A 16,706-nucleotide genomic window follows, 5' to 3' on the forward strand; every position below is an offset into this window, starting at 1 on the left:
CCCAGCAGGGCCTGAGCGGCAGGCTCCGGCGGTACTGGACGAGCTGAGCTCGTCCAGACCGCCCAGCAGGTTAAGGACCACAGGTACCCCCCCGTGACCAGGTGACTTTTTACAATTCAGTAAATTCAGCCTGCTGCAGAGCCGAACAACTTAGCACACAAATGAATTCCCCCCCCCCCCCTTTTCTGCCCACCAACAGAGCTTTCTGTTGGCTCGCTCAGATCACTGCTGCAGAATTGTTTTTTTTTTTATCACTGTATTTGTAATTTAATTTTTTTTAATATTCTTTATTATTTGTAATTTAATTTTAAATAAAATTGTATTTTTCTATTTTATTTTCCCCCCTCCCTCCCCTGTCATAGGCATAAGCCTATAAGAGGGTATCGCGATCGGAGTGTCTTCAGGGGACAGCCAAGTCACAGGGCTGTCCCCAGTACAGCGCTGCATTAGATCGCAACCCTGTACAACATAAACAAACAGACATTAGGCAGAGGCGCTGAGTGTCGTTTGTTTTGCTAGATGCTGTAACTCCTTTTTTTATTGCCTGAGGAAGTGGGCGCTGACCCGTGAAACGCGTTGCTTTGCTTTATCTGGAGTTTGTTAATAAATAGACTGAATGTACAGTCGTGTTGTGTCTGCTTGGAGGAGGTAAGTCCACCACTGCCTCCTCTAATTACCAAGTTTTGGCTTTTAAGCTCCTTTAAAACCCCTTTTATCCTTTTGGCGCCTCTGTTCTCTCTTATATAATATTGTATCCACCCTTGGTGGAGGGTTGCGACCCTTTCTACTATCTACAGAGAGCGACTTCTTATTCCTGAGTGGGGTCAGGATAATCTCCCCACCTGCCTTTACAGTGGTTGCCTATTGGTGACCCATGTTTGTGAGTATAACAACTATTACTCTTTATCATTACCCCCTTTGTCAATACATACTACACTATTGGGGCTCTTGGTGTTCCTCTGTTTAAGACATTTGTTAGTTTTACAGTCTGTAGGCAGTGATCGCCGCAAACCTCTCCTCCAGGACTTGACGCCAATCGGCGTTACGCAGTCCTGGGGCAGCCACCTTGCGGCCGCCTTTCGGCGTTAGGCGGTCGTAAGGTGGCTTTCTCCTGCCCCCTCCAGGCTGACTGCTCCCTTTCCGTCCTCCTGCGCTGCCTGGATCCTCCACAATTCGGTCCTGAAAGTCTTCAGCCTGTGGTGTACTGCACGGCCTAGTCGTGCGCACACCCCTGTCGCTGGGAGCATTCTGTGTCTGAACGCCCCCAGTCATGGGAGCGTGTGCAGCAGGACTGCACCTGCGCCACCTGGCCCCCAACTGAAGGATTTTCGGGGTCAAATTGCAGAGGATCCAGGAGGTGCAGTAGGATGGCAAGGAAGCGATCAGCATGCAGGGGGCTGGAGGAAGCCCCAGATATCGATACATTTGTTATACCTTCCCCCCCTACTCCATCTCAGGTACCATTTAATCAGAGGCATAGCAAAAGGGGATGAGGGGGTTGTGACCGCACCAGAGCCCCTGGACTAGAGGGGTCCACCAGGTGCCCTCCTTCATCCATCTTATTAGCTTTTCATTGATGCTATGCTGATAAAGAACACCTCTATATGTGCATTACATACTGGTAATCCTTAAAGGACTTACGAGGCCAAATTATTAAAGAAAAAGTTAAAAAAGCGAAGCACCTGCATCTCTTTAAAAGCTGGCCAGTAGCGTGGATCGGGGGGTTGGTTGGCCGTAGAGCTGCGCAGCCGCACACGCGGCAGGTGTGGACTGCGCAGCCGCGGCCAGTTCCGGCGGCCATATTGCCAGAGGCAGGAGAGCCCGACCCGGGCCCTGCGGTCGTGACAGGCTGGGGGTCTATTGAGCGGCGGGGACCCGGCGGAATAACACGGAGGGCGCGGATGGCGTCCTCCGTAGCTTTTAAAGAGATGCAAGTACTTCACTTTTTAAACTTTTTTTTTAATAATTTGGCCTCGTAAGTCCTTTAACAAACTGTTTCCTTACTCTAATTATACCTCTCTCACACTGCAGCTGTCCTTTGTACGTTTTGGGGCTCCATATCAATAAAGTGCTTGGGGCCCCATGTAAACTTGCACTGGGGCCCCAAGCTCCTTAGTTATACCGCTGACTTTAATACTACATGGGCTAGTTCACAGGGTATCAGCTGAAAAGGGCACCAGAGCCACCTGTGTTAAAAGGGTGCCGCCATAGACTTCAATATTATTTGCCGCGAGTTGCGGCTATAAGCGGCAGAAAAGGTTTATAAATGTGGCTACAGCAGGGACATCTAAAGATAAGTTATATCAGCAGGTCACAAATTCGGTCATATTTTCAGAATAACATATTTTTGAATTGAAATGCGGCTACACTACAATAAATATGGTTATATCAGTTCAAAATAACATAAGTTTTACATGAAATGCATCTAAGATTAGGCACAACCATGGGGGAATTAAGGTTAGGCACCTCTGGTAGAGAAGTTACGCACCAACGGGGAAGTGGGATCTTAGGGTTAGGCACCACCGGGGGGAGGGGGGGAAGTCTTAAGGTTAGGCACTACCAGCAAGGTCTTAGGGTTTGGCACCAGCAGAGTAGGGTCTCAGGGTTAGGCACCACCTGGGGGGTGTCTTGGGGTTAGGTACCACCAGTGGGGTCTTAGGGTTAGGCACCATGGGGGGGGGGGGGGGTTAGGGTTAGGCAGCCTTTTAGAACCAAAATCACTTTTCATGGCTATATCACGGTTTCTTTTATGACCAAAATCACTTTTGTTGGCTATATCTGGATCTCTTTTATAACCAAAATCAATTTTCTCGGCTGTATCTGGTGGCCCTTTTGTACTAAAAATCACTTTTCTTGGCTTTATGCGGTGCTCTTTTATAACCAAAATCACTTATTTTGGCTTTATCCGGTGCCCTTTTTTTTTAAACCTGGCTAGGGTCAGTACCTATTCAGTAAGAAGTCCTTGGGCAAGAATTTTTAACACTGCAGGGTGGCCTCTTGAGTGTGCCCTTAGTGGCTGCAGCTCTTGAGTGCTTTGACTCCAACAGGAGAAAAGCGCTATACAAATGTTAGGATTAACAACTTTACCCCCGCCCGTACGAATTTCTCCGTCCCTTTTTCCATCCTTTAACCCCCAGGGACGGAGAAATCCGTACTTTCCGCGCTCCCGCCGCTGCCCGCGCTCCCGCTCGTAAACACGCCGCCCGCCGCTAGTAAACACGCCGCCGCCCGCTCGCCCGGAGATCAATGAACGGGAAAATCCATTCCCGTTCGTTGATCTAAGCCCCGCAATGATCCGCTGCTCTCCGATGGGCAGCGCGATCATTGTGAAAAAAAACAAACACTCACAGCCTCCTTGTACTTAACAAAAAGTTACTGTTGCCATCTTGTGGCGAATAGTAAAACTACACCCTAAGCATTTTTTTACATTGAAATAAATTAGTGTTACACAAAAAATTAACTCATTACCTCCCACATTCCCCATTTTTTTTTTGTAATTAAATTTTTTTTAAAACATTTACAATTAAAAAAAATACATAAATAGTTACCTTAGGGACTGAACTTTTTAAATATTTATGTCAAGAGGGTAGGCCCCGTTCACACTTGCGGTTTTGCAAAAACCGCACCGGATGTCCGGACCGCACCGGAGCCGGATCGGACCTGAACCGTACGGTTCCTGTCCGGATCCGGTCCGGATCCGGTCCGGTTGCATACGGTTTCCGTGCGGTATGAACACGGTTGCGGTCCGGATCCGGATTCTTAAAGAGATAACAACCTGTATAAATACCTGGGGTTCTGGGAGGTCAGCAGAAGCTCTGGGGTCATTGTTGGAGACAGCTGGACGTGTGGAGACCATCCTTGGATACAGAGACAGCAGTTGGGACCATGGATCCAGTCATTTTTTACGCTTATTACCTGGGAATTCTCTCCTTCCTGTTGTTTACCTACTACTATGTGGGGAGAAGGCGTGCTCCTCGCAGGAGATGGTGGGTGCACCCTCTACTAGCCAGGAGGCAGAGGAAGGGAGAGTTCCAGGCCCTCTACCGGGACCTCAGACGACACCCACAGAAGTTCTACAGCTACACTCGGATGTCTATTCCCCTGTAAGTATATAGGCCTAAATACACCAACCCCCACCATTCCTAAACACCCCACCCTCACCCCCACAACACCTCATCCCTGTATACCTAGCTAAACACACCACCCTGACCCCCACACCCCTGTATACCTAGCTATACACTACACCCCCACCCTCCACAACACTCCCAAACCTCTGTAAACACACCTCCCCCATCCTCCACCCAACACCTTCTCCCACAACATACTTTACAGCTTCTTCCTTTACATCTCCTGACAGGTTTGATACCCTTTTGGAGATGGTGAAGGATGACCTTAGGAAGAAGGATACCACGTTCAGGAGAGCAGTCACACCACAAGAACAACTACTCATCACACTGAGGTATGTAAAAACAAATTTTTTTATTGCAAAAACAACCACTTTCCAACATGGAAACATTCTTCCAACATGGAAGACAAAAAAAATAACATATCTATGGTATAGCCCGGTCAGTTTTAAGGAACACCAACCACCAACTTTGTGCTGGCCTGGAAGAGTTGCAGGGCATAGCTGCCCAAGTGTCTTTCGGGGACACCAGGCCCTAATAAATTGAAGTGCTTCAAAAACCTAACCACTGGCACATGACCCTCTGAGCCATGGGTGAAGGACACAGGTCAGTGAAAAGGCTAGGCCTCTCACCGACCAGTCAAGGTGTCCTTCATCCATGGTTCAAAGGGTCTTGTGCAAGTGGTTAGGAACAAGAACAAAGTGAGGAGCAAGAGGAACCGATGGCAGAGGAGCAGGACTACAGGTGCAGTGCAACAGGCACAAGGTTGTGACCCAGGTAGTGTCTTTCGGGGACACCAGGCCCTAAAATTGAAGTGCTTTAAAAACCTAACCACTGGCACAGGACCCTCTGAGCCATGGGTGAAGGACACAGGTCAGTGAAAAGGCTAGGCCTCTCACCGACCAGTCAAGGTGTCCTTCATCCATGGTTCAAAGGGTCTTGTGCAAGTGGTTAGGAACAAGAACAAAGTGAGGAGCAAGAGGAACCGATGGCAGAGGTGCATGACTACAGGTGCAGTGCAACAGGCACAAGGTTGTGACCCAGGCAGTGTCTTTCGGGGACACCAGGCCCTAAAATTGAAGTGCTTTAAAAACCTAACCACTGGCACATGACCCTCTGAGCCATGGGTGAAGGACACAGGTCAGTGAAAAGGCTAGGCCTCTCACCGACCAGTCAAGGTGTCCTTCATCCATGGTTCAAAGGGTCTTGTGCAAGTGGTTAGGAACAAGAACAAAGTGAGGAGCAAGAGGAACCAATGGCAGAGGAGCAGGACTACAGGTGCAGTGCAACAGGCACAAGGTTGTGACCCAGGTAGTGTCTTTCGGGGACACCAGGCCCTAAAATTGAAGTGCTTTAAAAACCTAACCACTGGCACAGGACCCTCTGAGCCATGGGTGAAGGACACAGGTCAGTGAAAAGGCTAGGCCTCTCACCGACCAGTCAAGGTGTCCTTCATCCATGGTTCAAAGGGTCTTGTGCAAGTGGTTAGGAACAAGAACAAAGTGAGGAGCAAGAGGAACCGATGGCAGAGGTGCATGACTACAGGTGCAGTGCAACAGGCACAAGGTTGTGACCCAGGCAGTGTCTTTCGGGGACACCAGGCCCTAAAATTGAAGTGCTTTAAAAACCTAACCACTGGCACAGGACCCTCTGAGCCATGGGTGAAGGACACAGGTCAGTGAAAAGGCTAGGCCTCTCACCGACCAGTCAAGGTGTCCTTCATCCATGGTTCAAAGGGTCTTGTGCAAGTGGTTAGGAACAACAAAGTAAGGAACAAGAGGAATCAAAGGCACAGGTGCAGGACTACAGGTGCAGTGCAACAGGCACAAGGTTGTGACCCAGGTAGTGTCTTTCGGGGACACCAGGCCCTAAATTATTAGTGCTTCTAAAACCTAACCACTGGCACAGGACCCTCTGAGCCATGGATGAAGGACACAGGTCAGTGAAAAGGCTAGGCCTCTCACCGACCAGTGAAGGTGTCCTTCACCCATGGCTCCAAGGGTCTTGTGCAAGTGATTAGGAACAACAAAGTAAGGAACAAGAGGAATCAAAGGCACAGGTGCAGGACTACAGGTGCAGTGCAACAGGCACAAGGTTGTGACCCAGGTAGTGTCTTTCGGGGACACCAGGCCCTAAAGTTCAAGTCCAGCAAAACCAAAAGTTCCCCGACATGGTCATCTGAACACCTCTGAACCTTGGTTGAAGGAGATGGGGCAGGGAAAAGGTTGGGCTAAAAAGCCCTGTGATGGTATCCTTCCTCCGAGGATCGGAGGTATTCAGAGGAGCATGTCCAGGAACAATTTGACTTTTTTTTTCAAATTGTATCGGCACCACTACTAGAAAAGGTGGGAGTTGCTGCCTGGAAATCTGGACTCTCTTGGGTGCTGGTCGTGGATGAGCTGGACCCTGACAGCGGTGGCCCATATTGACTGCCTCTGTAGCCGGTGTACATCTGTGATGATTGCCAGGTGGGCACCGCTGTTGGTTGTGGGGGTCTAAAAATTGGTGGTTGCAATAATGGCGTGTCCATGTGCTGTTTAATCACCTCCAGCAAATTGGAATGGCACGCCATCAGGTTTTGGGAAGGCACCTTTTCCAAATATGGTATTAGAGACATCACAGTGTGAAAACACGGGTGTGCCTGCAATTTCAGTAGTTCCTTGCTTTGTTGATGCATTTGCTGCATCATGTTCTGCAGCTGGCCCACCGACTGATGATGCTGCGCACGCAGTTGGTCGATTTCTCCTCTGTGCATCTCATGCATCATTTTAAGCTCGTCCCTGTAGTGCCCATGTACAGCGTCGAGCTCACATTGCAGTGAAGTGATGTGGGACTTGTACTGCTCCATGATATGGCCCCTGTCCTCATCTTGCAACTGCCGGGTTATGAGAGTTTGGTGGCTCTGAAGAATCCCGAGAAGTCCGGAGACAGCCCCGGACATCTCGGACTCTGTCTCTCTCCTTGTTGGGGGGAGGGTACCTCGACGCCTCACTGGTGTGGTGGTCCTCACTGGTGGTGTGGCAGCATCTTCCCGTCCTCTGGCCTGTGTCGGGGTTGCCCTGCGCGCTGGTTGTGCTGCAGTCTCTCGGTGCTCCTCACTTTGTTCTTGTTCCCCTGGAGCTTCCATAGCGGTCGATTGTGGAGGTGCAGCTTCTTCCACACTCGGTCCTGCAACCTCAACATCCAAGCTCTCTTCTGCCAAGTCATCATCAAAGGAGAGAGCTGGGATTAAGGACTCCCTCCTCCTACTCCTCTCCTCGGGGCAATAGGTTACATCGGCGACGTCATCATCCACCAAGCTCTCCTCACTGCTGAACCGTGCCTCCTGGGTCGGTTCCTCTTGCTCCAAATTGTCTTCAGTCCTGTAGATAAAAACAATATTTATTGGTGTGCCAAACAGCATGTGGCGTCAATTCACAGAGCTAGCAAACACTAGCAAACACTTTATCAACCGTTTCTACCCAACATTTGATAAAGCTTGTGAGAAAAGTTCGCTAGCCATGGGAATTGAGGCCAGTTTATAGCAATACATGGCCGAAGTCATGGTAGTAAATGAGCTCTCAGTTCCTGCCCACAGTAGTGGTACTTACAGTCTAGGTTCCAGGCTTGCATTGATGAAAGACAATTGCTTGGCAAATTGGTAGTCTTTTTGTCGCCTTCCCCCGCCACTGCCACTTCGTTCGGCAAGTTTTTTCTTCCGTAGCCATTTCACGTATGCATCACGTATATTGCGCCACCTTGTCTTGAACCTTTCTCCTGTAACGACATGAAAAATTGATTTCGATTATTTCTCTTGTAGGTACATCGCAACTGGACAAACATATACATCGCTACATGTCACATTTCGTATTGGGAAGAGCACGGTGGCAGGCATCGTCGTGAGGACTTCGAGGATCCTTTGGACGCGACTGAGGGCCAGATACATGCCTGTGCCGGACACCACGAAATGGGAGGAGATCGCCCAGGGCTTCTGGACCGAGTGCAAGTTTCCTAATTGTGTTGGCGCACTGGATGGGAAACACATCCGGATTCAGAAACCCGTGGGGAGTGGCAGCCATTATTTCAACTATAAAAAATACTTCAGCATTGTTCTAATGGCAGTGGCAGATGCGGACTACAAGTTTGTGTACGTGGATGTGGGGTCGTACGGTAGTTCCAATGACTCTGGAATTTTCCAGCGTACGACCCTTTGCCGGCTGATGGAGGAAGGCAGACTGCGTCTCCCCCGTGACAGACCCTGGCCTGGGACAAGGGCACCGGCCTACCCCTATGTGTTTGTGGGGGACGAGGCCTTCGCCCTGTCCGACCATGTAATGCGTCCGTACCCAGACAGGGGACTTGATGCCAGCCAGCTACACTTCAATGCTCGGTTGAGCCGTGCAAGGAGAATGGTGGAGTGCACATTTGGGATCCTGGTGTCAAAGTGGAGGGTGTTCCACACGCCCATGCTGCTGAAACCGGGCAACGCAGTTGTCGTGGTGAAGGCAGCATGCATCCTCCACAACTTTGTGCGGCAGGAGGAAAGAGAGACTCCGGAACCCCCGAATGTGCTTCCACTAATGCCCCTGCGGAGGTATGCAACCAGGCCAAGGGTAGTGTCACTGCGGAACAGGGACCAACTGAGACTTTATTTTACCACACCACCAGGACGAGGGTGAATGTTTGGTTTTTAATATGTTTTGTTGAAATGTGTTTATTTTGGAGTTAAGTTTTTAAGTGATTTTAAATGTCTTAATTTTTTACAATAAATTGATGTTTAATAATTGGTCATTGTGTATGTTTTATGTGCACAGGTGGGGTACATCGCAGGTGGGTGGGATACATCACAGGTGGGTGGGATACATCACAGGTGGGGTACAGGTGGGTGGGATACATCACAGGTGGGTGGGAGACATCACAGGTGGGGTACAGGTGGGTGGGATACATCACAGGTGGGTGGGAGACATCACAGGTGGGTGGGAGACATCACAGGTGGGGTACAGGTGGGTGGGAGACATCACAGGTGGGGTACAGGTGGGTGGGATACATCACAGGTGGGTGGGATACATCACAGGTGGGGTACAGGTGGGTGGGATACATCACAGGTGGGGTACAGGTGGGTGGGATACATCACAGGTGGGTGGGATACATCACAGGTGGGGTACAGGTGGGTGGGATACATCACAGGTGGGTGGGATACATCACAGGTGGGGTACAGGTGGGTGGGATACATCACAGGTGGGTGGGATACATCACAGGTGGGGTACAGGTGGGTGGGATACATCACAGGTGGGGTACAGGTGGGTGGGATACATCACAGGTGGGTGGGAGACATCACAGGTGGGGTACAGGTGGGTGGGATACATCACAGGTGGGGTACAGGTGGGTGGGATACATCACAGGTGGGGTACAGGTGGGTGGGATACATCACAGGTGGGTGGGAGACATCACAGGTGGGGTACAGGTGGGTGGGATACATCACAGGTGGGTGGGAGACATCACAGGTGGGGTACAGGTGGGTGGGATACATCACAGGTGGGGTACAGGTGGGTGGGATACATCACAGGTGGGTGGGATACATCACAGGTGGGGTACAGGTGGGTGGGATACATCACAGGTGGGGTACAGGTGGGTGGGATACATCACAGGTGGGGTACAGGTGGGTGGGGAACAGGTGGGTGGGCCACGGGTGGGTGGGCAACACGTGGGTGACACAAATCCATAGCAAAAGTGGAATACATCACAAGCTTAAACCACAAGCCCCCCCCAAAAACTTCTAGTCAACATACCCTCTGTGCCTTGCTGTCTCTTGCTCAAGTGCTCAAAGTCCTCCACATACAGCTTGGCAATTTTTTTCCACAGGCCTCTGCATTTTTTAATGTTGCTGTGGTCCGCATCCCCCTTGTCCCACAGGGCTGGTACCTGCTGCACCTGTAGGATGAGGTCTTCTGATGTGTAGGGCCTCACCCCCTCGCTATCAGACAGATCCTGCTCCATATTGCTGCCAAAGAGCTCCAGCATGAAGTCACTGCTGCTCCACTCTGTGAACGCTGGTGCCATGTGGTCCCCATCCAAAATGGCCACCATACCATAGAGTCAGCATAGGAAGTGTGGTACAACATCCGGTTTTTATAGCCAGTGTGTTGTGCGCTCTCCGGTTCTCATTGGTTTCCATTGGCCGGATGCAACATTCCGGCTCCGGTCCGGATACGTCAGCCGGACCAGCCGGACCAAAAAATAGCGCATGTTGGAACGGACGCCGGAGTCCGGATCCGGTCCGGCTCCGGTCCGGACGAAACGGACGCATGTGAACGGTCGCATAGACTTTCATTGCTATGCCGTGCGTCCGTTTCGTCCGGTCCGCATGCGGTCCGGCTCCGGCACGGCTCCGGCACGGCGATTCCGGATAGCAGCCGCTAATGTGAACCGGGCCTTAACACTGTTACTTTATAAACTATGGGCTTGTAATTAGGGATGGACGCAAAACTGAAAAAAATGCACCTTTATTTCCAAATAAAATATTGGCGCCAAACATTGTGATAGGGACATAATTTAAACAGTTTTATAACCGGGACAAAAGGGCAAATACATTTCATGGGTTTTAATTACAGTAGCATGCATTATTTAAAAACTATAATGGCCGAGAACTGGAAAATAATTAATTTTTTTCCCACATTATTCCTATTTTCCCATTAAAACACATTTAGAATAAAATAATTCTTGGCATAATGTCCCACCTAAAGAAAGCCTAATTGGTGGTGGAAAAAACAAGATATAGTTCATTTCATTGCGATAAGTAATAATAAAGTTATAGACGAATGAATGGAAGGAGCGCTGAAAGGTGAAAATTGCTCTGGTGCTCAGGGGGTAAAACCCCTCAGTGGTGAAGTGGTTAAGATTATTACATCAGGCGCCCTTTTCCAATATATGCAGTTCTCAGTGCTCAGTTGCGTTGCAGAATAATTCTTCATGCTGACTCACTAGTACAATTCTATGGGGTTGCTCACAGTACTGTGTTGTAAGTGATCACATTATTCCAACTTGCTGCACTCCATGGCCTGTTTTCAATTAGTCTTCCTTCCAAATGTTGTTACCGGAGACATTTTCACATTGTATTTATAAAATGCTTTTAAAGCTCTTATCACGCCAAAATAAGTTTATTACTTTTTCTTTTTCTTACTAAGCTTTTTAGTATTTTTTTCAATTGTTGAGTGCTGAAAAGTTATTCTGTAAACAATGGGGAAAATTATTTCCTAGAAAAAAAAGTTAATAGGGTCCCATGTCTAAATACTTTTGTCTGCAGTCTGTACTATGTCCAGCAGAGGTCGTTATTTCATTGCAATTTTTTTTACTACATTGTTTACAACATACAGTAGTTGAATATTGAATATATGAAAGTTCCTAAAGTTCCACACTGCATGTCTATGAATATTTTCCTGTTAATTGTAGATACCTGCCGTCATGTCAAATATATTACAGACCTTGTGTTACTGAAATTATTTTTACTACTGCTAGCATTTTTTTATTCCCTGCAAGAAGTGTTCTTCCTTCAAGCCAAAAAATGTTCTTATTAGTTGGTAGAAGTGAAAGTTATGTGTTATATTTCTGCATATTCCCCCGTTGAGGATCTTTTACTTCTCTTGCTATGTGACTGGTTGAGGAAATTATTGTTGTTATTAAAGTGGGATAAAACTCTGACGTAACTATTCAAATAATAAATATTAATAATAATCCGAAACAGTCTGTATGCATGTTGGATTATTATGGCTCTGTACAAATTAACAAGCTGACACATCATTGCATTCCAGCGGTTCTGGAGGTGTGTTTAGCGTCTAAGGGTACAATGGTTAATTTGCATATATTCAGCAGTGTTGCTCTGGGAGACATCTCAAGCTCACTCCACCCTGAATTATCGCAAATTCTTGTTTTAGGAAAGCAAACTTTTGTTTTTCGTAACTATTCAATACAATATGTTTTCATACTTTTTATTACCCATTCAGTTATCATATTTGCTTTTGAGCACAAGTAATATTGTCTGTCTACAAACTACAAATTCCCAAAGTACAGTTTATCTGCTCTGAAAGCAGCCACTGCATTTTATTGCATAGCTGCTGTATTTATACATTAAAATCTATAGTAGATAAGAATTCCGCTGCATGAGAAATCTAGTGATCACTTCTCAGCTCAGTACACCTCAGTTTCTGCAGTTTGCTAATGTTTACTTCATTGAATAGTGTAGGATACTGCAAAAATCACTAATCCTGGGGAGACCCACAAGTATTTCCTCACAGCAAGAGCTGATCACTTCGTGCCCAGCAACTCTACCTGCAAAAATAAAGAGATGCAGTAGCAGTAACATTATACAGTAATGGGAAATGTATTGTTCAGAGGGTCCATGCGTGGCGACAATGAAGTTGAAGAGGAGATGCATAGCGTCTGAACAAGCCCGAGGCTTCCCTCTACCGACGTAATTATCTAACATTTCCTCGGGTCGGGGTAATGAAGCCTTTGGTTTATTTTATTCCTAAAGAGGAACTCCTGTCCTGCGTCGGTCCTCCACAACCCCCCGTTCTCCCGCCGCCAGCTACTTTCGGTTCCGTCGACTCAGCAACTGCGCCTGCGTGCCCCGGGCCACACGTATCTTTCTCCGCAACAGCGTTTTGCACTATTAGCACAGGACACTATTGCGGGCGAGAAAGATACGCCTGGCTTGCGTTGACTTACAAGTCGACGGTACAACAGTACCACAAGTAGCTGGCGGCGGGAGAACGGAGGATCGTGGAGGACCGGTGCGGGACAGGAAGGCTGCAAGGGCTGGCAGAAGCCCCAGGTAAGTGAAACTCTTTGTTTTATTTTGTCGTTTCAGTTCCGCTGTAAATATATCCAATATATCCAGTCAACGTCCAGATCTAAATCCAATCGAGAATCTGTGGCAGGATCTGAAAACTGCTATTCGCAAACGCTGTCCATCTAATCTGACTGAGCTGGAGCTGTTTTGCAAAGAAGAATGGGCAAGGATTTCAGTCTATAGATGTGCAAGGCTGGTAGAGACTTACCCTAAAAGACTGGCAGCTGTAATTGCAGCAAAAGGTGGTTCTACAAAGCATTGACCCAGGGGGCTGAATAATAACGCACACCCCACTTTGCAGTTATTGATTTGTAAAAAATGTTTGGAATCATGTATGATTTTTGTTCCACTTCTCACATGTACACCACTTTGTATTGGTCTTTCACCTGGAATTCCAATAAAATTGATTTACAGTATGTTTGTGGCAGTAATGTGACAAAATGTGGAAAACTTCAAGGGGGCCGAATACTTTTGCAAGCCAGTATATATATAGATATATATATATAGATATATATATACCGTATATATATATATATATATATATATATATATATATGTATAGATATATACCGTATATATATATATATATACTGTACATATATTGCATTTCTCATTGTTTTGCTTACATTTTGAAAATTGTATGTTTTGCCACTTTAAAAATGAGTTTTGCCCCCTGCCCCGCTTACGTCTGTTATGATTGGCCGTCGGGTCCCCGGAAGAAGAGCGGGGGACATAGGGGTTCCCAGCAGCTGAAGAGGAAGCCGATTGCCGCAGGGAGGATCAGAGGGAGATGAGGGACAAGTGGGGACATCGGGATCCCAAAGTGGAGGCGGATAGCCGCGGGCAGAAGCCTGGCTGCCGGGTCCCCGGATTCAGAGCGGCGACATGGGGATCCCGGCGGCTGGATCAAGGTACAGAAGCCTTCGGGTAGAAGCCTGGAGAAATGCTGCGTGCGCAGCTGTTTTTGCCAGCCCGACCTGAGCACGGGCTTACTGCTCCTAGCACACAAAGTGGAGCCCGTGCTCAGGTCGGGATTACCGCCAGGGGGGTTAATAAAATGGGAATGGTTGGTGATATTAACTTCCTGTTTGTGGCACATTAGTATATGTGAGGGGGGAAACTTTTCAAGATGGGCGGTGACCATGGTGGCCATTTTGAAGTCAGCCACTTTGAATCCAACTTTTGTTTTTTCAATAGGAAGAGGGTCATGTGACACATCAACCTTATTGGGAATTTCACAAGAAAAACGAGGGTGTGCTTGGTTTTAACGTAACTTTATTCTTTCATGAGTTATTTACTCGTTTCTGACCACTTATAAAATGTCTTCAATGTGCAGCCGATTGTGTTGGATTGTCAATGCAACCCTCTTCTCCCACTCTTCACACACTGATAGCAACACCGCAGGAGAAATGCTAGCTCAGGCTTCCAGTATCCAAGTAGTTTCAGGTGCTGCACAAGCAAGGGGTGTTCTGTGCGAGAATAGGGTTAGGTTGGGTTGCATTTTCTGATACAAATACATTGAAATCAATGAATAGGTTTTGCACTTTCTGATAGCTATAAGTATAAATTATTGCAACCGGTTGCAAAATATTATAAAGTTGCAAACATTTTCACCACACAGTGCGTGACCCATCCAGGTTGCAAACTTTAACTGACAGCAGCACAAGGAAAGGGACTTGGAGGACACACATGGACCTAGAAGACTTTAGTGGCTGGAAAAAGCCCCAGGAAAGAAACCTCAATTTTTGCTCCCAGTATAGTTTTACTAATTAAAACTGTACTTTTTTGCAACCATGGTAACAATAATCCGATCAGACTGCAGACAGTCGTTGCTCCTGACTCTGCTGCATCAGTAATCAGCAGCACAGACGAGGCTCTGATCTCCCTTTCAGGAGTGGCAGTGTGAGGGACACAGAGCTTCCCGCATCAGGCATCTCATCACCATCCATCACGCTGCACTTCCAGCTCTGTGTTCCTGGATGTGGAGGGGTTAAGCAAAGTCTGGAGTGGTCATGTGACCCGATGACATCTCTGTGGAGGTGGAGTTACGGTCCACCATTATTTCTAAGCAGCTCCTGGAAAAAAAAACCCCATTGAGGGAGGATCGGTGTTTGGCTGTTTAATGCATATGATTGTGCAGATCGTGCAGTGGTGCTGGCGGTCCCCGGGGGGTATGTATGTCTTCTCTGTAGAGAACATGGAGGGAGCCTTAGCAGCTGCTGTGATGTGACTGCAGTGATACCTGCTGCTGGCAGTGTGTGCTGGGCTGCTGCTGGCAGTGTGTGCTGGGCTGCTGCTGGCAGTGTGTGCAGTGTGGTGGCAGTGCCTAGGCAGGACGTGCTGCTGGCTGCACAGGAGGGCATCTTCTAGTGCTGATCCCTGGCTGGCCCTGCTCACTGTTCTCTGCCTGATCCTCAGCTGTCAGATTGGATTCCCCTACTGGAGACCTTCCACTTGCCTCATACTACTGTATCTTATAAGAATGACTGACAGAATAATATGTGATAGGATAGTGTGTTATGTTTTACTGATCACTATGGCTAGAACTCGAGGGTGTTCATTTTATGTTTAAGGAAAGTTATTTCAGCTCTCTGTATCTGCACAAGAGGTATTGGGGTGAATTGTACATCACTTGTGTCTTCATTCATGCTGCCCAAGTATAACCCCCTCGTGCCCCTGACCCACCCTCTCAAGCCTAACCCTAATCCCTCCCCCAAAGTTATATGTTTTTTTTCTGACATTCCATGAGGACACTAGTTGCAAACATCCTGATATGACATTGATTGGGGCCCCTATTCCACTTAAAAATTGGATTGCAGTTGTTTTGCCGATCACAACAGCACCTTGCTTTACATGTAAATAATATTCCACTAGCGCAATTCTTTTCTTTTTTTTCCCCCCTGAATCGTAAACGCCGGCCTGCAGAATTCTTGCTGTGATCGTGCTCTGTTCCTGATGGCTTCATGGTGCTTTTGTGGCGAGTGGAGGTTGCGCGATCGCGCTTTCCAGTGAAAAAGGGCCCTAGTACTGATAGATTCTGCAAAACTGGGCACTAGTCTACTTTAAAGGGAACCTGAGGTGAAAGGGATTTGGAGGCTGCCATATTTATTTCCTTGTAAACCATGCCAGTTGCCTAGCAAGCCCTATTGATCTGGCATAAGTAGAGTCAAAACCCTGGAACAAGCGTATGACTAATCCAGTAAAACCTGAGTCAACTGAGTCGGAGTACCTAATCTGCCTGCATGCTTGTTCAGGGTCTATAGCTAAAATATTAGAGACCCAGGATCAGGTGGACTGCCAGGCAACTGGCATTGTTTTAATGGAAATAAATGTCAGCCTCCATATCCCTCTCATCTCGGGTTCCCTTTAAGGGACCTAGCGGGAAACCTCATAGGGAACAGTTCTCCAATCACAGCACAAATAGTGTGGATGTAGTTTACTGCAACCTATTGGATACCTAGCAGTTCAAGCTATCCATCCATTCACATTAGCGAAACTTTCCAATGAGGTTTCCAGCTGTATACCTGAAAGTAGTCTAGTGCCCAACATTGGCCTCTGAATATAAGCTAGATTTGAAAATCTAAGGAAGAATACGTTGAACTGCTTTGCAGCCTCTGATCACTTGCCGCCCCTCCACTGCCTGCCTGATGAATGTTACGTTTCAGTTCCCTGTTTTTACACTAAATTGCTTGAAATTGATCAGAGACTGGTCATGTTGGTAGTTTCAACATGATTACTTTAAACTGCAATATAGT

The 16,706-nt window shown here is 47.6% G+C and overlaps 1 protein-coding gene across 20 annotated transcripts in view; it reads left to right on the top strand.

Annotated features, from left to right (window-relative positions):
- Nucleotides 1-14,780: 14,780 nt before the first annotated feature.
- The window catches only part of MYO18A (myosin XVIIIA), a 488,146-nt gene continuing 486,220 nt past the window's right edge, over nucleotides 14,781-16,706 (top strand). For 10 of the 20 annotated variants that reach the window (XM_068270111.1, XM_068270110.1, XM_068270109.1 and 7 more), the window contains exon 1: nucleotides 14,781-15,122. The gene's annotated coding sequence lies outside the window, so the exon portion shown is untranslated. The remainder of the gene's footprint in view (nucleotides 15,123-16,706) is intronic. The other 10 variants (XM_068270115.1, XM_068270122.1, XM_068270121.1 and 7 more) reach the window with 6 other exon arrangements.

This window comes from Hyperolius riggenbachi, chromosome 2, assembly GCF_040937935.1.
Source record: "Hyperolius riggenbachi isolate aHypRig1 chromosome 2, aHypRig1.pri, whole genome shotgun sequence".
Classification (NCBI taxonomy): domain Eukaryota; kingdom Metazoa; phylum Chordata; class Amphibia; order Anura; family Hyperoliidae; genus Hyperolius; species Hyperolius riggenbachi.